A 27510-nucleotide genomic window follows, 5' to 3' on the forward strand; every position below is an offset into this window, starting at 1 on the left:
GTCTCGGCGTGGGGGGAGGGGATCCCGTCAGAAAGAACGAGCCAACCGCAGGGGGAGTGGCGCAAAGGCGGGGAGAGCCTGGTCCTGGGTGCGTTGCTGACGCCCGGTAGTGACTGTCCTGCCGCGAGGCTGCGTCCTGTAAGATGACAGTTCCTCCTGCTGTGTAAGCAATAAGTATTTCCTATTAAGCTACCGTCTGGCCAGATTTTCTTATTGATGTATCACCTCATTTGGCACTTAATAAATCGAGTATATATGTCAATCTTCTTCCAACTTCTTTGTAAATGACCAAAGGGCTTCTTTTTTTATTATCCTTCCAACTCCTCTGAGATGCGGAACAATCGAACCAGCATCTGTTAAAATTTCTTTATTCAAACCTACATCCAAAAGCCTAAGGGCAGAGACAAGATGAGTAGGTAATAGTCACAGCTCCTCCCCGAGCACGCACTGGAGGAGTGGAAGGAAGCGTGCACAGCACGTGACCACCGAGAACCAGGACAGGGTTGTGCAGGGCGCGGAGGCCCCCGGAAGGCTTCCTGGAAGAGGTGTCTACAAACCGGACTGCTTGTGCTTCACTGGGTAGAGAGAAGAATGGAAGTGGGTGTTGAAAGTTCCCAAGGTAACTGAAGCCAAACAAAGGCCTAAAGGAAGGAAATCCTGTTTCCTTCGGGGCATCTCGGTCCAAGTACTGTACAGAATTCAATGACAGAAGTCTGGAGATATAGACTCAGATTGTGGAGGACCTTCTAGGTCTATGAAAGGCACTCTTTGGTCTTTCTGTTCACCAGGAGTGGAAAAAAATAATGTGATGGTTAACCATTTCATGCCCTTCATTGTAGGAATAACTAAGTGTCCTCCAGGGGAGCGACCCACCCAAGGTCGCAGGCCTGGGCTCCCGGCTTCCCATCCAGGGCCCTGAGGCATCCTCCCAGGGGCACGTGGCCACCTCAGGGTGAGGGTAGAGGTGATGCCTCCCAAAACCCTGAGCTGAGAGTGCGGGCGGGATGCTCGCCAGAGGAAAATGAGGATTCTCACCTTCCAGCGACAAACAACGGAGGTCCCGTTCACTTTCTGTAAAATGTAGATAACCCCCAACTGAAATAGGAACTTAAAAAATTAAATTTTAAAAAATATCTAGTGCCCAATTATAACTCCGTAAACGGTAGTTATTCTTCCTGCAAGATCTGATCAACTGATCAAGGCAAACCGAAAAAGTCACTCTTTCTGTGAAAAGGACTAACCGCTCACTTATTAAATCCAATTAAAATTTCACTAACCCCTGCCCTCCTCCACTCTCTCTCAACTGAGCTTCTGCTTAAAACATCCACTCACCCACTGGCTCACCAACTGAGGGCAAGCCACTTAAGGGCCGTTTTATAATTTACTGTAATTAACTCACTATGCCAACTGTGGGCAGTAAACGTGCCCCAGGAAGCAAACGTCATTGGAAAGGTGATGAGGCTGAAGGGACGCAAGCCCAGGACACTGGCCAGGCAGAGGATTCGTGAGGTCACAGGTAGTGCACGGGACAGAATCCTGTCTGGGAGTCGGGGGGACACTCTGGGGCACCATCCAGTCACCAGCCTGTGAGGACTCGAGGTCTCCGCCACTCGGAAGGTCTTCATGGGTGTGGCTCCCCCCAGAGGAGGACCTCTGCTGTCCCTTTGAAAACAAAGTCCATCTCAAAACAAGAAGTTCAAAGTGACTGTGTTCTGTCCTGCAGGGACCTCTGGTTGTGTCTGACTGTCCTTCAGAAGAGGCTCTCCATGTCACGTCATCCGATGGCACAGGTCCCAGTTCACGTGGGGTCTCCAGGGGAGGACGCAGGACATAAACGGACTCCTCCAGACTGCGAGGGAGGGGGCGACAGGGGGCTGCCGGGAGCCATCACACCCCATGCAGGGGCCCTTTGACCAGAAGTTTGAGCAGGGTATATTCACTGTTGGAAGGTTTGCTCTTCTTTGTTTCTGCTGGTTATTTTCAAGCAATTTGGCAAAGATTAAAATAACTCTTCCTAATGCAATCTGGATGGGAGAGTTTCTGGATCAAAGGTAGTTGGATCTCCTGGCATATATAAGGTATTTGATAAGCATGATGTATGACTGCATGACTGCATGAATGAATGAATGAATGGGTGAGCGAGCAACAGGAAGGAAGCAACGGGAGGGAGGAAGGAGGTCGGATTGCCTGTAATATCGACGTGGATTGAGCACCTCTCGTCCAGGCACTGACTGAGTACCAGAACCCTGCTCTTAAGAGGCTGCCTGCTACCTGAAGAGAAGAAAAAATTGTACATGTAAACATAGTGCACGTAAAGGATTGTGAATGTCCCAAGAGGCAACAGAGACAGAGCTATGACATTTACAAAAGGAAAACCTTATAGTGTTTAGTAGCAACTAACAGTTCCGCTCGGTATATTCTGCACATCAACACACTCGTCAACCCTCCCAACGCCCAGAGCAGGGGAGCACTGCTTTAGACAGGAGGAAGCAGGAGAGTGAGGCCAGGTAATGCACGGAGTCACACGGCATCTGCGTGGTGGCATCCCTGTCCACGTCCCCACCCCCAGTCCACAGTCCTCCTACGGCATCCCGCACTCCTGAGAGGCAGGGAGGATACCTGACAGGGCGGGCACACTCTAGGTGGGAGAACCTGTTACCTCCGCCAGGTGGATCCCTGCCAATAGAGGAGGTAGATTTCAAATTGGCCTTAAGGATGAGAAAGACTCGCACAGCAGTTAACAGCTGTGCCCAAAGGTTTAAGGACATTTCAGTCTGCAGGATATCACGGGCTGGAAGAGCCACGAGAGTCATCACGTGTACAACGTGAATGAGCTTCTCGTGTGCTACGCCTGAGACCGGGCATTTCTGCAGTTTCTTTCTTTCCTCTTTTCCCATGTTTCTTCAAGCTGATGGTGGTCAATGGGAGGAGGGAAGTCCTACTACTAGATGGCTAAGTCTAGAAGCCTGAAAAGGAAACTAGGCAGAAAACCATGAAGGTGGTACCCAGGACAAAAGAAGGTAATTGAACAGCGGCCAATGCTTGGCCCCAATGAAGTGAGCAGAAAGAAAAACATGTCAGGTTCTTGCCAATTACTCCCGCCGTGGGTTAGGAGGCACTGGGCTGCAAGTAACAGAAGGACCCATCAACCACGCCTTTGACAGGTAGGAGCTGTCTTCCTCCCATGACAAGGAGACTGGAGGATGTCCCCCAGCTGGAGGCTCCTGGGGTTCACCTCGTCCCCTTTTCTCGAGGTCACGGGATGGCTGCTGCCGAGGTGCAACCGACCTACCTCTGGCCGAAAGGGAGGCTGGCGTGGTGAGTGTTTAGCTTTCCGTCTTCCTGGGTGGAGGCTGGCAAGGCAGGAGAGTGCCGGGGCGAGTGCGGGGCTATAGCCAGCCCACTGCCTCTTGGACCGCCCTTGGGGCCCAGGCACGCAGCCTCTGCAGGCCAAGTGTAGTCCCAAGCCCACCTGGGAGGCAGGGAGGCCTGGCATCTCTTCATGAAGCCTTCCAGCTTCTCCACCTGCACACATGACTCACCCTGGCTCTGGTCGTAGCCTGCCCTGGCTGTGAGCGCCGGGGTTCACTTCCTCCCTACATAATTGTCAGCCTGAATTGTTTACGAACCTATGTACACACTAATGGGCTCTGCCCAAGGCCACCGAGGGACCAGCCCATCTTCAACCCCACACCAGGCATGGGGTGAGAAGGCCTCGGGGGAAGGCCACAGACCTCCTCTGCAGAGCAAGACGGGGAGGAAGGGTCATGGACGGCCACTGCTCTGGGGGTAGGAGCCAAGGCCAGGAGCAGACCCCCCTCTGCCCCTCGCTCTTTCCAGGTGCCTGGGGGCGATTACAGTGACCGGGAGGTGAGGGCTGGTGCGGGCATGTCCTAGGGTCCCCAGCACATAGACCAGGCCTAGAGTGTATGGAGTGGCAGCCCAGGCCCGGGCTGATGCCCCAGCTCTGCCAGTTCCCAGCCGGGACAAGGAATTTAACCTCTCTATGCCTCGGTTTCCCCATCTGACCGGTGGGGTTGCTGTGAGGGTTGAATGCAGGAATCCCTGTGCAGTGGGTCGTTTGCAGAAATAGCCACAGTCGCTCCCCTCTGAACACACACCCTTTGCTCTTCATTCCCAGGTGGAGAGTCTAGTCCACGTGCCTGGAATCTAGCTGGGCCTGTGACTCACGCCAGCCAATAGGATGCCGTGCAGGTGACGTCACCCGCTCTGAGCCCTGCAGCTTCTGCTGGTGGATGCAAGTAGCAGAGCCCAGAGAGGGGGCTGGGCAACGGGCCAGCCATCAATGCTGGGTGCCAGAGGTCAGAGGCCACACACCACTTCCCACACAGGAACGGCCCCGGAAAGGAAGGTGGGCTCTTCAGAGACATGGAGGGGTAATGTCCCTCTGCCAGGGACTAGACTTTGAGTCAGAGGGAGCGTCTGCCCACAGATATACTGGGGTTACTAAGTGGGACTGTGGCATTTCCAGGTACAGCCGGTTCAAGTTTGCCAGACTTAGCAGAACTTAAGGAAGCCAGAAGGATTCCCCCCTCCCTCCCTTGGGAAGAAGGCATTGGGGTCTGGGAAGGTGTTTGGGGCCAGGGCTGGGGTTAGCCTGACTCTTCCTTGGCCGTCTTTATAAAAAGCATGGATTGGAGGGTTTCTAAGGCTGTCTGCTTCTCTGTTTTTAGGTTATTCCTACTCTTGGAACAAGTGATAATTTTTTTTTCTTTTTGTAGCAGAGGGTCAGCACTTTCCTTTGGGTCTCCCGTGACCCTGTGTGAGTACGTGGGGAGGTGGGAACAGCCTAGAGGCTCTCGAAGCCCCCGGGTCCTCCCCGCACAGGCTTCATATTCTAGCTCTGCAGCAGCTCCCCAGCCTGGGGCTTCTGCCTCAGGGCTTTAGGCCACTACATAGTCGTATTTTGTTCTTCAAATCACACAGTAGCCTAAATGCTGGAGCAAAGACACGGGTCCACAAAGCTATCACTGTTGATCTCCTGTTTGCCTTTAAATCCAAAAAAAAGGTCCCCTAATCGAACATACATAGGAGTATCTGCGGGCCAGCTCGTCAGCCTGGAGAGCCCAACTTGAAATGCCCATGTCTACCCTATGGACTCAGCCCCCTTTAACCGGTGGTTTCTGGGGATCCTGCAATCCCTCCAGTGTTCTGCAAAGAACACTCTGGAACTGCCCAACAACCAAAGATGCTTTAGCTGTGTCTGTGGCTCTTCCTCGTAGGTCCGAGGGGGCAGGCGACATCTTTGGTTTTCATCATGGTCACACGCGTCTTTGGCGCTATCTCCTGTGACGGCTTGTGCAGGAAGACGGCTCAGCAAAGGGGGCAGGTCGGCGAAGAAACCCCAAGGCATCCAACTCCCCAGGTCGGCTGGTCCAGGCCTGATTGCTGAGCTCCACCCAGACTCCGTGGCTCGGCCGCTGAGCCCACAGCCAGGGTCAAGCTACTCAGCCAGTCTCTGCCTCAGTTTCCTCATCTGTAAAATGGAGGGTAGAAACACCTTCCCCACGTGGCAAACGCCATGTAAGCGTTATCTGAAACATAAGTACCCGGAAAAGAGAGGACAGAAGACACGAAACGCTCCCGCCACTGAGCTGGGGTGATGGGACCCTGGCCCTGTCCCGGGACCTGGCTGTGGGCAGCAGACCCAGCTCCCCCAGGTAAGAAGATCTCAAGGTCACATTTAGACTCCTGGGCCCCGAGCTTCAATCAGCTGGACCTGCAGAACCAAAAGAGCCTGTTTCTCTGGGTGCAGAATGAAAGGGGGGGAAGAGGAAGACGAAAGGTATGTGGGGAGCCCAGGGCCACCCTGAGAGGGTAAGGGTCCCACACCTGGGCCTTTCCCACGGCCCTCCCAGGCTCCAGAGGGAGGGCAGGGTCCCTCACAGGAGTCTCCGCTCTCAGGCTCAGGGTCCAGCGCCAGGCGGGCAGCGCACACTCCCCGAGGGACACCTGCACCCACCCTGCTCCTTTGCGATTCCCCCGGAGAGATGAGCGCCCTGCCCAGGCACCACCACTGGCCTGCACGTCTCTCTCCCTTCATGCATGCTCTCTCTCCTCAAAACCCCACCAGAGCAGCTGGAGAACTCTCTGGAACGTGGGTCAGATCCCCTCACCACCCTCATCATTGTTCAAGTTCACCAGATGGGTCACAAGCCGGCCCCGCCCACCACCTCATCCCACCCCACTCTGTACCCACCTCCCAGGCGGGAAGCATCGGATGTCCGGGCATCTCACACCCCCATGCCTTTGTCCCGCTCCTTCCTCGGCCAGTGAGGCCCTTCTGCACGGGGCCACCTGGCGACCCCCCAGGCAGCTTCCCAGCCAAGCACATCTCTCGCCCCCACCCTGTGCTGTGTCCGCAGCTATTTATGTAGCTGAGACCCTAGTTTAGAAAACGACCTGCTTGCTTGCCTGGATCCCGGACTCTGAGCTCCTGGGAGCAAAAGCCTCCACAGTGGTCCTCAGGCCAGCTCAGAAACTCCAGGCCCCTTTGATGCAGGCAACTCGCCTGCGCCGCTGGAAAGATGAGCTCTGGGCCCGAGTTCCAGCGCCCCGACAAGCTGGGGCAGGTTAGTTTACCTCTCAGAGCCTGATTCCTTATCAGCAAAATGGGTCTAACCTCTGACTCAGAAGATTAAGAGGATCCCGGCCCAGATACACCCGCCAGAGACTGAGTGGGGCATAAACCAGAGATCTGTTCCTTAGAATGAGACAGACCTGCGTCGGCCACCCAGAGAGTGAGCCACTTGCTAGGTTATCCGAAGCCAGGTGGTCACAAGGAAGCGGGGGAGGCCCCCCGCAGGGAGGGAGAAGTAAGGGGCGGCCAGGCCGGCGTTTCCCCAGCAGAGGGGCCCAGCCCGGCCAGTGCTTCCTGAAGCTGTTCTGGAGCATTCCTTTCTCTTGCCTTTTCACTTGGGGGCAGCCAGGCCTGCCCTCCTGATGGGAAAGACCTCGCTTGAACGTGCTAACACCTTAGATCTGATGCACCCAGGCTGCCAAGGAGGCGGGAGCCGTCCAGTGGGAGAGAGCTTGGCCCCTGCCTGGACAGGTGTGAGTTTTGTAGTTTGACCTTCCAAGCTCATTAGTCTCCGTTTTCCTTCTTGGTGGCCAGGGATGTGGAGGGGGGGACACCTCTGGTCACTCCCTTGCCCCCCATGCTGTCCTCAGAAGGCATCCAGTACTCGTCAGTGGACTGGGTAGAAAGCTGGGTCCGTTGAAGATGGGTGAAAACCGGAAACCATCCTCACTGGGCTGCTCACCTGAGCACAGACCGCATCCTGTCTGTGGAGGGACAAAGTGGACGTCCTGCCTCCATCAGGGTCGCGTTCCTGCTCATACCGTCTGTCCCTAAGGGCTCTAGAAGTGTACTGGAGACAGCGATCAGACAGCCTGAAGACACAGGGGCATGCACACACACGCGTGTACACACATGTACAAGCACACACAGAGGGAGGCATACACAAGTACAAGCACACACGTGCACATGCACACACAGAAGGAGGCGTGCACACACATGAACAAGCACACACACGCATATGCACACAGAGGGAGACATGCACACACATGCACATGCACACACAGGGGGAGGCATGCGCACACACACACACCACGCAGGCACACACATATGCACAGCACACGCATACACACCAACACATACGACACTCACATGTATGCAGCACACACGGACACACACATCCACATGTACACACAGGTGTTGCAAGCCCAAACAACAAGCACACCAGCTTTCATCATTTTTGCTTCAGGTTTTCACACAGTGGAGACTATTTTAGGCTGAAGAAAGTTAAGACTGAAGGTAACTCCTGGTCCGTGTGTGCACAAGTACACGCGTGCGCACCTACACTCAGAAACCCACAGAAAACTGTGACGGAAGAGCTCACTCACTCTCTCCCTCTGACGCTGAGGGAGAGAGAGAGCATGGCCTTGAGCCACCACAGAAGTGGACGCGGGGGGTCAAAGGTGAGATGTCACTGCCGGAGTGCAGGTTCTAGACACGAGGCACAAATCCTGGGCACACATCGGGCATCAGAAATCAGCCGAGGTTCCTGCCCTGGGGTGCACTCGCCCAGGGAGTGGGTGGACGGGTGGAGGAGGGCTCCCCGACTGAGTCCCCCAGCCTCGGGGCGCCAGGCCAGCGGCACACATCTTCCAAAGCAGGCAGCATGCACGGGGTGAGCTGGCCTCGGGGTCAGACAGCCCCGGGAAGACCCTGCTCAGCCGCTGCCGGCTGTCGATTTGGGCGTGTATCCAAACTTCCCACAGTTGCAGGTTTGTCACCTTTAAAACTGGGGTAAAACCAGCCACTTGATGGAGTGATTGTGAAGATGAGAGTAAGATCTGTAAAGCCCTGAAAGCATTGCAGGGTCCAAATTAAGTGTGCAATGACTGTGCCCCCCAAATGACCAGGAGGCAGGGCATCCTGTGTAGAAAAGGAATCTTCTTGTTAGGAAAGTGCACCTTTAGGAAGGTACCTGAGCACCTGCCCGCCCTAGACAAGAGGGGGGTTCTCCAGGCACAGAAGGGGAGAGGGGTGCCAGGAGCAAGAGGGAGGAGCCAGGACAGACTGAGATGCTCAATGCCCCGGAACAGAGTAGAAGCCTCTGGAATACAGCACTCACTAGGTGGTGGGTGTGAGAGTCTTCCTTCTAACACAGACAAGTAGAGACAAGGACACACAAAATCTCCCCGCCTGGATAATTCCTAATGGCATTTTTAAAAAATAAAGCCATCTATGGGTAGAAGACCCAAACAGCGCAGGCAGGTGCACGATGAAAAGAGAGCCCTCGCACGGCCATTCCATAACGTTGCCCCCATACCTTCTGTTCCTGGGATGACTGGGAGGGGCAGTGTCGGCCTGACTTCCTGCCCCAGCTCCCCCGATGGCTGCCTGGGGCCCCTGAGCCCCTGGCCCCCCGTCCTGGACTGTTTGAGTTTCCCACGACTGCTCTAACGAATGCCACACACTTAGTGGTTTCCAACAACAGAAACGTAGTCTCTTGCCGTCCTAGAGGCCAGAGTCCAAAATGAGTCTTTAGGGGCTAACGTCAAGGTCACGGGGGAATGGCTCCTTCTGGGGGCCCCGGGGGAGCACCGTTCCTCACGTAGCCCAGCATCTGGGGCTTCCGTGTTCCCGGCTCGTGGCCACACAGTCCAGGGTCTACCTCCCTGGCCCTACGCCGGCCTCCTGTCCGCAGTCAGGTCTCTCTCTGCCCCCCTCTCAGAAGGACACTTGGGATGGCGTTTAGGGCCACACAGATAGTCCAGGATCGTCTGCCCGTCTCAGATCTCACCTTAATCTCACCTGCAAAGCCCTCTTGGTTTCTCCATACAAGGTCACATTCACAGGTTCCAGGGGTGAGGACACGGCTGTCTTTGGGGGCCATCATTCAGCCGACCACTGGGACTTTCCAGGACACCACTGAGGGAGGGAAAGGAGAAGAATGAAATGGAAGAGGTAGAAATGTGTTTATTATCCCAGTTTCCAGGTAAGAAAGAGCAAAGGGAGACGGCCAGCCTCCTTGCAGGAGGAGTTTGCAGGGAGTGTGTCCACTGGATACCTCGGGCTGGGGTGGGGGTCAAATCTTTCTCCTTGTGAGAGACCCAGGGCAGCCCTTCACCTGCCTTGAGAGTCCTGGGTCCTCAAACTCAGGGCCGCGTCATGCAGAGCCAGGCTCTGTGCATCCATTTCCCCCCCACGAGACACAGATAAGGAAATTGTGGCTGGAGGGGTTCCCAAGCCACCGGTCCCAAGTCACTTGTCCTGCTGAGGTACTTCCAGGGGACCACCCGCATGCCGCCGCGGGCCAGAGACCCATGCTGCTGCACCTCTGCGTGCCAGGGTCCTGCTCGCCACTGCTCTCACTCTGCAGGGTCACTTGCCATCTTCAATGACAATTTAACGGTCTCGCAGCCTGAATCCTGCTTGCTCCGGAGTGGCAAACGCTCTCTTGTTTGCTGAACCTACCTAAACCAAGGATTTTAGACAGCAGGACACCGCCCCGCCCGACACGTGAATTGATGCTATTTTCAGAAGCATGAATGTAAAGGAATAGGGCCGGGGAGGTTGTGGCCAGAGGACCGAGGGCCTTGTGACCAGTTGAGGGAAGGAGGACACTGCCCTGTCCAGGCAAAAGCAAGGGGACACTGGAAAATGAGGGTGATGGAAAGACCCTCTGCTTGACGCTCTGGAGGCAAACTCGCGCAGGACCAAATGAGCCTTCAGACGGCGCTGGCTCACTTACTAGGAACAGTAACTGTGAGCCAGGTGAGGCAACGGGAATAGCGCAGGTCAGATCCAGGGGTGTGTCAGGAGCAGAGCTGCCTCGTGCCAGCTGCTCACAGAGGGTCTGTGCACTTGCCCAGTCCTCAGAAACGCAGAGGGTATGAGGAGGGCCACCGTGTCGGTGGAGGGGTAGCATGGGGTCTCAGGGAGGCCAAGTGGGGCTGCGGCGGGGCAGGGCTTACATCACCAGTCCTCTGGGCTCACACCTGCCTCTGGCTGGATGCAGTGTCCGTGAGCCTTCCGTTATGCCATCCTGCCGGATGCAGTGAATTCCCTTCACGCTTCATCTCTGCCAACTTGCTGGAGCGCAGGATGCTCACGCCTTGAGTGCCTTGGGCTTTCCTCTCACTGACGACTTAATCACACCTCTGTGCTTCTTCAGGAATCGGATGGCTGTATTGTTAAAGCACCTTCCCCAGCCTGGCTGGAAAGGAAACTTTACTCGATGTGTGCGTCTAGGGAACAGGCGTCCCAGCATGAAGTTAGGGGGAATCTATTTTGTTTTTTGAGATTAGGCAACAAGAAGCATCGTGGTGTGTTGGTTAAGAGCATGGAGCCTGGAAGCAGAATGTCTGGGTTCAAATTCTGGCTGTGCTCTGGGTCCTGGGGCAACTTAATTAGCTCTGCGTATCTCAGTTTTCCCATCTGTAAAATGGGGATAATCGAAGCCCCACACCTAAGGGCTGCCCTGAGGCTCAATCTATGATCGGGTTGACGTGTGTATCAGCGGAGCGGAGCTCATCGACTGGGTTTCACGCCCCGGGAGCCTTCCATGCTGCACCTGCACAGCCCTCTCCACACGCCTGGGCCAGAGGTGTTCAGAATCCTTGGGTTTCAGGAATGTAATTCCCCTCCCCAGCGGGCCTGGCTCAGCACTCTATTAGTATTTCTGCAATAGAAACTTCACGCTGAGAGGAATCAATAAGTGGTATAAGTAATGGTTCTATAGTCATTTCCAGCCAGAAACTGCTCCCCATGGGTCCTATGTCAGTCAGATTTAGCCACCAAATAAGTTCCAGAAAAAGCTTTTCTGTTTTTTTCGGATTTCAGCACTGAGGAAGAGGTTTTCATCTTGTCTCGAATAACACGCGTTCCTGGTCCCAGCGACAGGGGTGGGACAAGTTGGAAAGCCCTATGGGAAGGGGACAGGGGTATTCACTCCAGTGAGGCGAAGACACATGGGCAAGTAGTTAAATGATTCTTTTTTTTAAGATCAAGCCAAGAAAAGACGGCTGGTGGCATCGTCCGGCCCCCCAGGGACTCCACTTGGGCAAAGCAAACATGGTGCCTTGTAGGAAACGCTGACACCTGCTGACACTCACCTGGCCCTCCTGGGAAGCCCCGCCCTGCCCCCTGGGGCTTCCTCCCTCCTCCGAGTGGCTGAGAATCTGAAGTGCGTGGCCACACCCAGACCCCAGGAGAGCCTGGGGAGGAGATGGCTGGAGTCTGAGGTGCTGTCCTGGACAGGTCACCGGCCCCTCCTGTGGCAGATGTGAGAGATTTCTGTAGCAAAGCCAAAGGCGAGGCTGGAGCCTGACTGTAAAATGTTATAAATAGGTGGAGTATTAAAAGATAACGCCGGGCTTCCCTGGTGGCGCAGTGGTTGGGAGTCCGCCTGCCGATGCAGGGGACGCGGGTTCGTGCCCCGGTCCGGAAGATCCCACATGCCGCGGAGCGGCTGGGCCCGTGAGCCATGGCCGCTGAGCCTGTGCGTCCGGAGCCTGTGCTCCGCAACGGGAGAGGCCACAACAGCGAGAGGCCCGCATACTGCAAAAAAAAAAAAAAAAAAAAAAAAAGATAACGCCAAAACTCTTCCATTACATTGAATGAGGGTGAAATTTCCGTTGCTCACTTCCATTGCTGCTACGCTTGGCCCTGCCTGGGTCCCAGTGGCCTCTTCTGCGGAGCTGGAATAACAATCACTCATCAGGTATCTCGCCGAGGCAGCTTTTGTCCAAGCTCTAAAATGTCTGCTTTCTTTTTTTTTTTTTTTTCCTTTTTACTACTTGAAAGGAACTATAATAACAGGGCAGCCTTCTAACTGACAGGTGGCCTCTATTGCCACACCCCGGACGTTTTAAATGCAGGAAAGCCATCCGGATTATTCTGGGGAGCTGGTCTCCCCGCAGGCTGCCGACCACCTGTTTCCCTTCTTTTCCTCCACTTTTTTCGGTGCTGCGTCACGCTGCCCCTGACAGGCGCTGGTGAGCTCAGGGAGGGCACGGAGGGTCAGGTCTCTACCCCGTTTCCTGACCAGAGATGTGCACCAATCCACACTGGGTGGGGGTGACTCATTACTTCTGAGTCAGAGAGCATGAACAGATCAGAGCAAATGCACCCTCATTACTGGAAAAACGCCCCCAGTAGCCAGCGAACCACGCAGCACATTTGTCCACCAAGAACGGCCTATTTCTTATCAAGCTTGAAACACCTGTTCCCCTGGGCTCACAACAACACTTCCCAGGGAGAGAACACCAGCCTGCAACAATGTCAGGACAGCGGGTGTCTGGGAGGGACCCCCAACAGACATGCAGGCAAACATACTCCTGATTCAGTACTCAAACCCGGTTGGATGTTTGGACACTAAGAGGCAGCGTCAGACCTCCAGGTCCCCGCCCTCTGTGTGATGCGATACTCCCTGGGCCCGCAACCTTTGCGGGTGGGGACGCAGAGAGAGACGTGTTCCTCTGTTGCCAGGTCTGCCGCACTGGATTCGGTTCTAGGAAAAAGTTTGTTCCCTGGTACTATCTTTCATCGGAAGGCGCAGGCATGCCACTCTTTTGGCCTTAATTTCCGCTTCTTAAGAGCTATTCCTGGGATCACAGGCACCATCAGATGCTGTGCTCCACCCAGGCATCTCCATTCCACTAGCTACACCTCAAAGTCAGATTTGTCGTTTTTCTCCTTACTTGGTGGGCATAGTAGACAGAATAATGACACCTCACCCCAAAGGTGCCCACGACCTAACCCCGGGACTTGTGACTATGTTACCTATGTGGCAACAGGGACTCTACAAGTGGGATTAAATCAAGGACCTTGAGGAGGGAGATTTCCCTGCATCATCCAGGGGTGCCCAAGGCCATCACACGCGTCCTTATAAGAGGGAGGCAGGAGGGTCAAGGTTACAGGAAGGCAATGTGACAACAGACGCCGTGCTTGGAGTGATGTCGCCATGAGCCTCTAGAGCTAGAAGTGGCACGAATTCTCCCCCCCCCCCCCCCCCCGCAGCCTCCAGAAGCCACGAGCCCCGCCCACGCCTGGGTTTAACCCCTCTAGGCCTCATTTTGGAATCTGACCTCCAGAATGGTCAGAGAATAAATTCGTGCTGTTTTAAGCCACTGTGTTCGTGGCATTTTCTTACAGCAGCCGCAGGAAATTAATAGTGGCCGTACTCGGAACACTGAGGGTCGTTTGTTTGTTTTTTTGTCTTGGGGCGCGTGCACCACATAACACAGCTTGCGGGATCTCAGTTCCCCGGCCAGGGATCGAACCCAGGCCCTGGCAGAGAAAGCATCAAATCCTAACCCCTAGACTGCCAGGGAATTCCCCGAACATGGAGTTTTAACAGAAACCTGCTGAGTATCAGGTTTTATCCGTGGGCAAGTGTGGGCTGAGAACAAGACCACGGAGTGCCCTCAATCCAGATTTGAAGCCGTCTCTCCCCCTCACTCACAATGAAGTCATAGATGAGGTAACTGGGGACCTCACCCGTAAGGTGGCGTTAGCCCTACCAGCTCAGTGCCTTCTGGCAGGATAAAAATTCAGATACTAAGTGGAGGGCGCCTCCCTGGTGCTAAGCTGAGGCCTCTCCAGACGGGAGATTTGCTACAGGCAAGCAGCATGCGAGCAGAAGGCGGTGTCTGTGAGCTCCCCCAAACCCGGCAGCGGGACGTCTGCACCCCTGACACCCTGAGATGCTCCCCCACATCTCAGAGAGGGAAGGGACGGGCTGCGGAAGAACTTGACATTCGCATTGTTTTTACAGCGCGGCTTCCGTCACTCCACATCCACCAGCTCCGAGAGGGAGGCATGATTATGCCTCCTGTCACCCAAGGCAAAGGGAGACCCAGGGTCTGCAGCCGGCCGGGCCAGGGTCCTGGGCGAGGCCACAAGACCCACAGGACGTCATGTCCTCAGGGACACCCCCCATCCCCCAGCATGTCCTCCGGCACAGGTGAGTCATCCTGAGCTTTCCCAGAACCTTATCCCACTTCCTCCCTCGTCTCAGCCCCCGGGTGGGAGCTGGCAGCTTCCCTCCTCTCCATTGATGTGGGCAGATAAGCCCACGGATCTTCATTCCCGGCCGCCCACTTGGCCTTTGGATGTCATTTTCCAAATGCCTTTCGGAGGCTCAGCCCTAGCCTGGAGCCACGGCCTCCGGAGGGTGGGCAATCGGTGAGGGAACAGCAGTCCCAACCGGCTGCCCGTCCTCAGCCCTCCTTGGGGCTGGGCCAGGGCCTTAGCTGTGCTCTCCTTCAAGTCCACACGGACCCTGGGAGGCAGACACTCACCCCAGGCCCGTTTTAGTGACAAGCTAAGTGCCTGGGGAGGGTTAGAGATGGGCAAGGCTGGTGTCTGAATCTAGCTCCAAATCCAGAGCCCAAGCGTGTAGATGCTACCCTGCAGCTACTCCCGAACTGCCCGAGCACAGTACCCTTGTCCCTGCCCCTCTGCTGAGCAGCTGCTGAGGAGAAGAGCATCTCCAAGAGTATTGACACCTGCAGACCTTCTCCAGTGTGTCAGAGACGCCCGCGGGGGGCAGAGGGGGCTCCTGGGATAAGCCTCCTGGTTCCCGGCCAGGGTAGCAGTTACTGTCCGGGGCCTGAAAACGTGTGAAGCCACTGCTACCCCAAAGCGGTGTTGCAGGAGAGAACGGTGGGGCGTGGGAGGATGCTCACGTCCCTGGAACGGCCGCCGAGCATGGGTTCTTGGCTTTGCACAGGAAAGAATTCAAGAGCGAGCCGTAGTAAACTGAAAGAGGGTTTATTCAGGGAGATACACCCTCCGCAGACAGAGTGTGGGCCACCTCAGAAGGCGAAAGGTCCCCAAATATGCGGTGGTTAGTTTTTATAGGGGTGGGTCATTTCCTAGGCTAATGAGGGGGAGGAGTATTCCAACCATTTTGGGGAAGGGGCGGGGATTTCCAGGAATTGGGCCACCGCCCACTTTTTGGCCTTTTATGGTCAGCCTCAGGACAGTCATGGTGCCTATAGCTGTGTCATTTAGCTCAGGGGTCCCCAACCCCCAATACCAGTCCGCGGCCTGTTAGGAACCGGGCCGCACAGCAGGAGGTGAGCGGCGGGCATGCGCGGAAGCTTCACTGCCGCTCCCCATCGCTCCCTGCCGCCGGCATCACCACCTGGACCATCCCCCACCCCACATCAGTGGAAAAATTGTCTCCCACGAAACCGGTCCCTGGTGCCAAAAAGGTTGGGGACCGCCAAGTTAGCTTGCTGATGTATTACAATTAGCATATTCTGAGGCTCAAAGTCTAGTGGAAGTCAGTCATCCTCCATCCTGGACCTAGTTGGTTCTAACCAGTTTATGTTGTGTCCTCAACGGCTGTCATTCTTTTAAATGTTGTGTGCTGCCCTTCCTGTCTCAGTGGGAATAAACAAAGACCGCCCAGAAGAGAACAAGCAAAGGCTGCTCATTCAGAGATGGGCGTCGGCCACCATCACTTGTGCTTGACGGAGACTCACAGGCAGGCAGGGGAGGGGGAAAGCTTTATTATTATTATTAAAAAAATATATTTATTTATCTTAGACTGGGTTTATTTATTTTAGGCTGGGTTCAGTCTTCGTTGCGGTGTGCGGGCTTCTCATTGTGGTGGCTTCTCTTGTTGCGGAGCACGGGCTCTAGGCACGCAGACTTCAGTAGTTGTGGCACATGGGCTCAGTAGTTGTGGTTCGCGGGCTCTACAGCGCAGGCTCAGTAGTTGTGGCGCATGGGCTTAGTTGCTCCATGGCATGCGGGATCTTCCCAGACCAGGGCTCGGACCCGTGTCCCCTGCATTGGCAGGCGGATTCTTAACCACTGCACCACCAGGGAAACCCAGGGGGAAAGCTTTAGAGTGGAAAACAGGGCAGGCTCCAGGGGGCCCTGATGGAGGCTGTCACCACGGGGACACTGGGGCAGGTTCACCTCCTATGTGATAGGCTAGTGGAGCAAAGTTGACTTTCTTTGATTGGTCCTAAATTAGAGGTGGGGACAAAAGTCAGGGAAGCGGACTCTCATTGACCAAGTTGTGACCTTTCTTGGTCCCAGAGGTTAGGGGTCATTCTTCTGTCCTCTATGGTCTGGCCTTTATCCGTATAGGGGAAGAAAAACTTTTTCTCTACCTTGTTATGTTCTGTTATTGGGGCCCGATACTAAAGCCATTAGCAGGAGGCCAGCGTTTGTGTCCTATGTGTACGGAAGTCAGTTCAAAAAGCAGCTGGCTCGTTAAATGGTTAAAATGAAAGACTGGTACTCCTAACTTAGTAGGGAAAATGGAGAGGGGAGAACAGCCCCTGTGGGCTTCCTTTTCTATGAAATAGTTTTCTTTAGGAAAGACAAGGGAGTTTGTTTTGTTTCAAAGTTCTAATCATCACTCCTCCTTCCCATTGTCTTGTTTTAAGGGAACGCTATTTATTTATTTTTGGCTGTGTTGGGTCTTCGTTTCTGTGCGAGGGCTTTCTCTAGTTGCGGCGAGCGGGGGCCACTCTTCATCGCGGTACGTGGGCCTCTCACTGTCACGGCCTCTCTTGTTGCGGAGCACAAGCTCCAGATGCTCAGGCTCAGTAGTTGTGACTCACGGGCCTAGTTGCTCCGCGGCATGTGGGATCCTCCCAGACCAGGGCTCGAACCCGTGTCCCCTGCATTGGCAGGCGGATTCTTAACCACTGCACCACCAGGGAAGCCCGACAAGTGAGTTTTTAGGGGAACCGGATGGTAGAAAAATTGTGATAATATTTATTTGTTTAAACAGGTATGAATGGTCTTTCTGTCTTCAGGGCCATACAATGCCCCCAGAGAAGGGATTTATAGAGCCTCATTTCCCAGAAGTTGCTGCTTTTAGCTAGGTAAGGGGAGTGCCAAGGAGGCTTTTTTCTGCATCTGTTGAATCTCAGATGTCTGCAGCTCAAAATAACATTTATGCCGACTCTGGGGTCCTGAGCCGGTCTGTACATCTGTTTGTATGTGCAGTCCCTCACCATCCTCAAAACGAGGAGACCAAAACTCAGAGATGTGAAACATCCTTACCCAAGTTGTCCATCCGTTGGGTGGCGGAGCTGTCTTGCTGCGGGATCCTTTCATGGGGTCAGCCCTCTCTCCCAGGGTGCAACCGGGATGGTGGAAAGATGGCTTCACAGAGAAGAATCCTACCCATCCGTCCACCCACCCACTCATACACCAGGGTTTAGCAGGAATCAATATGACACGGGCCCTGATTTTGAGTTGTCCACCCTCTAGTCTAGTGGGAGACAGACTCATAAAGAGTTATTGATGTTATATTTAAAATTCCAATCATTTCTTTTGTAGAATATCTGCCCATCCATCTACTTCCTAGAATAGAATATTCATCCAATGGTGATAAACACTCACCGAGTTAGTTAAGTTCGGAGCAATCTCTATTTTCCGATTTATTACATTCTATACTTTCCAAATCGTCTACCTTCAGAATTTATTATTTTTATAATGGGAGTAGGGAGGTTTTTTCTTTCTCTTTTTTTTGGCTGCGTTGGGTCATCGTTGCTGCATGCGGGCTTTCTCTAGTTTTGGTGAATGGGGGCTACTCTTCGTTGCGGCGCGCGGGCTTGTCATTGTGGTGGCTTCTCTTGTTGCGGAGCACGGGCTCTAGGCGCGCAGGCTCAGTAGTTGTGGTGCACGGGCTTAGTTGCTCCGCGGCATGTGGGATCTCCCGGGACCAGGGATCGAACCTGTGTCCCCTGCATTGGCAGGCGGATCTTAACCACTGTGCCACCAGGGAAGTCCTGGGAGTGTTTTTGCTTTTTTTTTTAACTCTTCAATATCTTTTTATTGCCTGAAAGTCTGATTGTTTCTCAAGCCCCTTCATCATCTGATCTAACTGACTCTTCCATGCCCACCTGCCCTCCCCAATACTCCCTGCCCGCCCCATCACCAGGGTTTCTCAAACTTCCTGTCCTTGCTTACCTTGAATTTTGTCTGGAGCGTCCTTACCTCCACCTTTGCTTGGAAAATGCCCTCCGCGCCACCCTCCCTCAAAACCTAGTTTAAATGTCTTCCTTCCTGAATCTCCTAACTCTGTCTGTCTGCTGCTAAGATTTTGTCAGCACTTCCCGCGATCTTCGAAAATGTGCTTTTTAATGAATGCATAATATTCCCCTGTGGGTCACTATCATTTATTTCCTCAGTCCTTGGTTGGGGAGTATTTGGTTGTTTCCAAAATCTGAATTATAAACAATGTTGTAATAAGCCTTCTTGTTCACTAACTTTGATCTCTACTCTGCTTCTGTACGGTAGATTTCTAGAAATGAGGTCTCTAGGCCAAAGAGTAAGAATACTTCTTAAGGCTCTTCTTTCATATTTCAAAATTGCTTTCCAAACAGGTTTACAATTTACCCTCTAGCACCCGTGTGTAGGCGTGCCTGCCCCTCCCCCAGCTTCACCAGGTGGTGTGTCATCAGTTCAAAAACGAGTGTCAATTTGATAACTGATTCTTCACTGTTTTGATTTGCATTTCTTTGACTGTTAGTGAAATTGAGTTTTTTTAAAGTAGCTTATTTTAGCAACTAGAGATTATCATACTAAGTGAAGTAAGTCAGAAAGAGAAAGACAAATACCATATATCACTTACACGTGGAATCAAAAACTGACGCTAATGAACCTATCTGTGAAACAGCAACAGAATCATGGACATAGAGAACAGACTGGTGGTTGCCAAGGGGGAGGGGTTCAGGGGAGGGATGGATTGGGAGGTTGGGGTGAGCAGATGTAAGCTTTTATATATAGAATGGATAAACAATAGGGTCCTACTATATAGCACAGAGAACCATATTCAATATCCTATGATAAACCATAATGGAGAATATTTTTTAAAAGTATATATGCATATGTATATACAGCAGAAATTAACACAACATTGTAAATCAACTATACTTCAATAAAAAATTGATTTAAAAAAGTCAAAAGAAGCTTATTTTAAAAGTTTATTTAGATAGCCTAGTGGTTAGGGCTTCAGAGTCCAAGACGGGCTCAAATTTTGGCTCTGTTGATTAGGAGATTCCGTTCTGGCAACTTAGGGAAAATTTCATAACCCCTCTGATCCTCTGTGTCCATCAGTAAACAGGGAGTTAGGCTGGGGCCCACCTCCTGGAGCCCTTGTAAGAACTGAATGAAGACATATATGTAAATAACTCAGCTTGATATCCAGGACCTGACTGGTCCATAAGCATTACCCATATTATTATGAGTTCTTGGACCTTAATATTTCATGTCGAAATTGGATGCTTTTTAACTGTTTTTCTAGTGGTGTCTATTGTTCATAATAACTTTTTTTTTTCTTTTTTAACATCTTTATTGGGGTATAATTGCTTTACAATGGTGTGTTAGTTTCTGCTTTATAACAAAGTGAATCAGTTATACATATACATATGTTCCCATATCTCTTCCCTCTTGCGTCTCCCTCCCTCCCACCCTCCCTATCCCACCCCTCCAGGCTGTCACAAAGCACCGAGCCAATATCCCTGTGCCATGCGGCTGCTCCCCACTAGCTATCTACCTTACTACGTTTGTTAGTGTGTATATGTCCATGACTCTCTCTCGCCCCGTCACAGCTCACCCTTCCCCCTCCCCATAACCTCAAGTCCGTTCTCTAGGAGGTCTGCGTCTTTATTCCTGCCTTACCCCTAGGTTCTTCATGACATTTTTTTTTTTCTTAAATTCCATATATATGTGTCAGCATACGGTATTTGTCTTTCTCTTTCTGATGTACTTCACTCTGTATGACAGACTCTAGGTCTATCCACCTCATTACAAATAGCTCAATTTCATTTCTTTTTATGGCTGAGTAATATTCCATTGTATATATGTGCCACATCTTATTTATCCATTCATCCGATGTTGGGCACTTAGGTTGTTTCCATCTCTGGGCTATTGTAAATAGAGCTGCAATGAACATTTTGGTACATGACTCTTTGAATTTCGGTTTTCTCAGGGTCATAATAACTTATGAAACACTTTTCTATATATTGAGTTCAGTCCTTTGCCTGCCATATTTATGTTGATATTTTTGCAATGTTTACTGTTCATTTCTGCTTGCATTATTTTTTCCCCAGGAGATTTTTATTTTATGCAAACATATTCCTGTCTTCGTTCATGATTCCTTCCATTAATTTTATGCCAACAATTCCTTCCGAGAACGGAGATCAATGAAATATTTTTCTCTCCAATTTTTTAAAAATCATTTTCATTCTTACCCTTCTCTCTTACATCCACAGACAATTTTGGTTTAAGTTGTCAGGGAGGATCAAATCTAATCCTTTGGCCACACCATTTGGAGAATAATTCTTTGTGGATTTAAAAGCAGAAGGTGGGACTTCCCTGGTGGCGCAGTGGTTAAGAATCCGCCTGCCAATGCAGGGAACACGGGTTCGATCGCTGGTCAGGGAAGATCCCACATGCTGCAGATCAACTAGCCCGTGTGCCACAACTACTGAGCCTGCACTATAGAGCCCGCGAGCCATAACTACGGAGCCCACGAGCCACAACAAGTGAAGCCCATGCGCCTAGAGCCCGTGCTCCACAACAAGAGAAGCCACCGCAATGAGAAGCCCATGCACTACAACTAAGAGTAGCCCCCGCTCACTGCAGCTAGAGAAAGCCCGCACGCAGCAACGAAGACCCAATGCAGCCATAAATAAATAAATAAATAAATATAATAACTCTGGCAGAAGTCATTAGCGTGTGTCAACTCACTCAGAACCACCCGATGAGGAAACCAAGGTGTAAGCTGGACTCTAAGTAACTTGCCCAAGGTCTGAACCAGGGATGGAGCCCGGATGAAGGAGGGATCAGAGTCAAGGAGATGAATGTATCCAAAGTAATGGTCTGGATGAGAGATAGTGGGGTCCACCTACACAGTAGCAGGGGGAGGAGAGGAAAGGAGGGGAGACGGCAGCTGGGTGATGTATTTAAGAGATGAGGCTGGGATTTGACAATCAACTACCTTCTGGGGTGTCTTAGTGGGAGGGAAAGTTGAAGAGTCCCATTTCTTTGGGAGCAAGAAAGGCCCTCAAAGGGTTCCCAGTAAATTTAAGTTTCTAGCCTCACCATGAAATATTTTGGAGAAGAAGGGAGGTTAAGAAAGTAAAGTGAGAATTTATTTAAGCAAGAATACTCCCTCAGGCTTCCCTGGTGGCGCAGTGGTTGAGAGTCCGCCTGCCGATGCAGGGGACACGGGTTCGTGCCCCGGTCCGGGAGGATCCCACATGCCGCGGAGCGGCTGGGCCCGTGAACCATGGCCGCTGAGCCTGCGCGTCCCGAGCCTGTGCTCCGCAACGGGAGAGGCCACAACAGTGAGAGGCCTGCGTACCACAAAAAAAAAAAAAAAGAATACTCCCTCAGCATAAGAGCAGGAAGACAGGTGAGGAGCTGCTGCCCTGGGGTTTTTGTTGTTGTTGTTGTTTTGTTTCTTGTTTTGTTTTTTGTGGTACGCAGGCCTCTCACTGCTGTGGCCTCTCCCGTTGCGGAGCACAGGCTCCGGACACACAGGCTCAGCGGCCATGGTTCACGGGCCCAGCCGCTCCGTGGCATGTGGGACCTTCCCAGACCGGGGCACGAACCCGTGTCTCCTGCATCGGCAGGTGGACTCTCAACCACTGCGCCACCAGGGAAGCCCTGCCCTGGGTTTTTTTGGCAAGCCGGTTATGAGGGACATACAAAGGAAGGGACGGAATATTCACTGGGGAAGGAGGAGTTTGGGGATCGTATTCCCTGATTTTCATCCCAGCTCCATTTTCCCAAGGGCAGGAGGGATTTTTATCCGTATTTAGCTTAGATCACAAGTATCATGGTGTCGGTGCATGATGCGTACTTCTCTGAAAAGCTAATTTTATTGTAATGAGAGCAAAATGAGCAACAGATTATATTCTCTGATGCAGGAGATTCCTGCCTTTCCTCATCTTCCTTTTTCAGCTTCCGGGACACTTATCACCCAAAATACGTGGTTTCCTGTTAGTCTGAAATTTCCTGCTTTTCTCTGTCTGCCTATGGACGCCTGCTGTTTACAAGGTACACGATTTCCTGTCACCTGGCCCCACCCCCATTTCTTTCCTCATATCTATAGCTACCTCCGAGGTGTAACAAAAGGAGACTGCAAGTGCCTTAGAAGCATCCCCTTCCTCTCTCCTCCCTGTGCCCAGCATGCCCGGCTAGCACACAGCATAAAAGCCATGCCACCTTCTTTCTTTCCAAATGGCTCAGACTCGGCAGGCCTTGATGTTGGCCAGGATGGCCTCATCTTTCTCTTTCATCAAAATCCCCTCACACCTCTGGGACAATAGTAAACATAACAACATTCACATTATAGGGGTCCCAGAAAGAGAAGAGAGAGAGAAAGGACCCAAGAAAATATTTGAAGAGATTATAGTCAAAGACTTCCCTAACATGGGAAAGGAAAGAGCCATCCAAGTCCAGGAAGCACAGAGTCCCCGGCAGGATAAACCCAAAGAGAAACACACCGAGACACATAGTAATCAAATTGGCAAAAATTAAAAACAAAGAAAAATTATTGAAAGCAACAGGGAAAAATGACAAATAACATACAAGGGAACTCACATAAGGTTAAGAGCTGATTTCTCAGCAGAAACTCTACAAGCCAGAAGGGAGTGGCAGGATATATTTAAACTGATGAAAGGAAAGAACCTACAACCAACATTACTCTACCCAGCAAGGATCTTATTGAGATTTGACAGAGAAATCAAAAGTTTTACAGACAAGCAAAAGCTAAGAGAATTCAGCACCACCAAACCAGCTCTACAACAAATGCTAAAGGAACTTGTCTAAGTGGGAAACACAAAAGAAGAAAAGGACATACAAAAACAAACCCCAAACAATTAAGAAAATGGTCATGGGAATATACATATCAATAATTACCTTAAATGTGAATGGATTAAATGCTCCAACCAAAAGACACAGGCTCACTGAATGGATACAAAAACAAGACCCATATATATGCTGTCTAGAAGAGACCCACTTCAGACCTAGAGACACATACAGACTCAAGGTGAGGGGATGGAAAAAGATATTCTATGCAAATGGAAATCAAAAGAAAGCTGGAGTAGCAATACTCATATCAGATAAAATAGAATTTAAAATAAAGAATGTTACAAGACACAAGGAAGGACACTACATAATGATCAAGGGATGAATCCAAGAAAAAGATATAGCAATTATAAATATATATGCACCCAACATAGGAGCACCTCAATACATAAGGCAAATGTTAACAGCTATAAAAGAGGAAATTGACAGTAACACAATAATAGTGGGGGACTTTAACACCTCACTTATACCATGGACAGATCATCCAGACAGAAACTCAATAAGGAAACACAAGCTTTAAGTGACACAACAGACCAGATAGATTTAATTGATATTTATATGACATTCCACCTGAAAACAGCAGATTACACTTTCTTCTCAAGTGCACACAGAACATTCTCCTGGATAGATCATATCTTGGGTCAAAAATCAAGCCTCAGTAAATTTAAGAAAATTGAAATCATACCAAGCACCTTTTCCGACCACAATGCTATGAGACTAGAAATCAATTACAGGGGGAAAAAATGTAAAAACACAAACATATGGAGGCTAAACAATATGTTACTAAATAACTGAGAGATGGAAATCAAAAAAAACCTAGAGACAAATGACAATGAAAACACAACGATCCAAAACCTATGGGATGCAGCAAAAGCAGTTCCAAGAGGGAAGTTTATAGCTATTCAAGCCTACTTCAAGAAACAAGAAAAATGTCAAATAAACAATCTAACCTTACACCTAAAGGAACTAGAGAAAGAAGAACAAACAAAACCCAAAGTAAATAGAAGGAAAGAAATCATAAACATCAGAGCAGAAATAAATGAAATAGAAACAAAGAAAGCACTAGCAAAAATCAATAAAACTAAAAGCTGGTTCTTTGAAAAGATAAACAAAACTGATAAACCTTTAGCCAGACTCCTCAAGAAAAAGGGTGAGGACTCAAATCAATAAAATTTGAAATGAAAAAGAGAAGTTAAAACAGACACCGCAGAAATACAAAGCATCACAAGAGACTACTGCAAGCAATGCTATGCTAATAAAATGGACAACCTGGAAGAAATGGACAAATTCTTAAAAGGTATAGCCTTCCAAGATTGAACCAGGAAGAAATAGAAAATATGAACAGACCAATCACATATAATGAAACTGAACCTGTGATTAAAAATCTTCCAACAAACAGAAGTCTAGGACCAGATGGCTTCACAGGTGAATTCTATCAAACATTTAGAAAAGAGCTAACACCCATCCTTCTCAAACTCTTCCAAAAAACTGCAGAGGAAGGAATACTCCCAAAGTCATTCTACGAGGCCACCATCACCCTGATACCAAAACAAGACAAAGGTACTGCAAAAAAAAGAAAATTACAGACCATTATCACTGATGAATATAGATGCAAAAACCCTCAACAAAATACTAGCAAACAGAATCCAACAACACATTAAAAGGATCATACACCATGATCAAGTGGGATTTATCCCAGGGATGCAAGGATTCTTCAATATATGTAAATCAAACAATGTGATACACCATATTAACAAACTGAAGAATAAAAACCATATGATCATCTCAATAGATGCAGAAAAAGCTTTTGACAAAATTCAACACCCATTTATGATAAAAACTCTCCAGAAAGTGGGCATAGAGGGAACCTACCTCAACCTAATAAAGGCCATATATGACAAGCCCACAGCAAACATCATTGTCAATGGTGAAAAACTGAAACCATTTCCTCTAAGATCATGAACAAGACAAGGATGTCCACTCTCACCACTATTATTCAACATAGTTTTGGAGGTCTTAGCCAAGGCAATCAGAGAAGAAAAATAAATAAAAGGAATGCAAATTGGAAAAGAAGAATTAAAACTTTCACTATTTGCAGATGCCATGATACTATACATAGAGAATCCTAAAGATGCCACCACAAAACTACTAGAGCTAATCAATGAGTGTGGTAAAGTTGCAGGATACAAAATTAATGCACAGAAATCTCTTGCATTCCTATACACTAACAACGAAAGACCAGAAAGAGAAATTAAGGAAACAATCCCATTCACCATTGCAACAAAAAGAATAAAATACCTAGGAATAAACCTACCTAAGGAGACGAAAGACCTGTATGCAGAAAACTATAAGACACTGATGAAAGAAATCCAAGATGACACAAACAAATGGAGAGATATACCATGTTCTTGGATTGGAAGAATTAACATTGTGAAAATGACTATACTACCCAAAGCAATCTACAGATTCAGTGCAATCCCTTTCAAACTACCAAGGGCATTTTTCACAGAAATAGAACAAAAATTTCACAATTTGTATGGAAACACAAAAGACCCCAAATAGTCAAAGCAATCCTGAGAAAGAAAAATGGAGCTGGAGGAATCAGGCTCCTGGATTTCAGACTATACTACAAAGCTACAGTAATCAAGACAGTATGGTATTGGCACAAAAACAGAAATATAGATCAATGGAACAGGGTAGAAAGCCCAGAGATAAACCCATGCACCTATGGTCAACTAATCTATGACAAGGAGGCAAGGATATACAATGGAGAAAAGAAAGTCTCTTCAATAACTGGTGCTGGGAAAACTGGACAGCTACGCGTAAAAGAATGAAATTAGAACACTCCCTAACACCACACACAAAAATAAACTCAAAATGGATTAGAGACCTAAATGTAAGACCAGACACTAAAACTCTTAGAAGAAAACACAGGAAAAATACTCTTTGACATAAACCACAGCAAGATCTTTGTTGACCCACCTCCTAGAGTAATGGAAATAAAAGCAAAAATAAACAAATGGGACCTAATGAAACTTAAAAGCTTTTGCACAGCAAAAGAAACTATAAACAAAACAAAAAGACAACCCTCAGAATGGGAGAAAATATTTGCAAACGAATCGACGAACAAAGGATTAATCTCCAAAATATATAAACAGCTCATGCAGCTCAATATTAAAGAAAGAAAAACAACCCAATCCAAAAATTGGCAGAAGACCTAAATAGACATCTCCCCAAAGAAGACATACAGATGGTCAAGAGGCACATGAAAAGCTGCTCAACATCACTAATTATGAGAGAAATGCAAATCAAAAATACAATGAGGGGGCTTCCCTGGTGGCGCAGTGGTTGAGAGTCCACCTGCCGATGCAGGGGACACGGGTTCATGCCCCGGTCTGGGAAGATCCCACATGCCGCGGAGCGGCTGGGCCCGTGAGCCATGGCCGCTGGGCCTGCGCATCCAGAGCCTGTGCTCCGCAACGGGAGAGGCCACAACAGTGAGAGGCCCGCGCACCACAAAAAAAAAAAAAAAATACAATGAGGTATCACCTCACACTGGTTAGAATGGGCATCATCAGAGAATCTACAACAACAAATGCTAGAGAAGATGTGGAGAAAAGGGAACCCTCTTGCACTGTTGGTGGGAATGTAAATTGATACAGCCACTATGGAGAACAGTATGGAGGTTCTTTAAAACACTAAAAATAGAACTACCATATGACCCAGCAATCCCACTACTGGGCATATACCCTGAGAAAACCATAATTCAAAAAGACACATGCTCTCCAATGTTCACTGCAGCACTATTTACAATAGCCAGGTCATGGAAGCAACCGAAATGCCCATCGACAGATGAATGGATAAAGAAGATGTGGTACATATATATACAATGGAATATTACTCAGCCATTAAAGGAATGAAATTGGGTCATTCGTAGAGACATGGATGGACCTAGAGACTGTCATACAGAGTGAAGTAAGTCAGAAAGAGAAAAACGAATATTGTATATTAACGCATATATGTGGAATCTCGAAAAATGGTACAGATGAACCGGTCTGTAAGGCAGAAATAGAGATACAGATGTAGAGAACAAACGTATGGACACCAAGGGGGGAAGT

Source organism: Tursiops truncatus, chromosome 4 (assembly GCF_011762595.2).
Source record: "Tursiops truncatus isolate mTurTru1 chromosome 4, mTurTru1.mat.Y, whole genome shotgun sequence".
Taxonomy (NCBI): Eukaryota; Metazoa; Chordata; class Mammalia; order Artiodactyla; family Delphinidae; genus Tursiops; species Tursiops truncatus.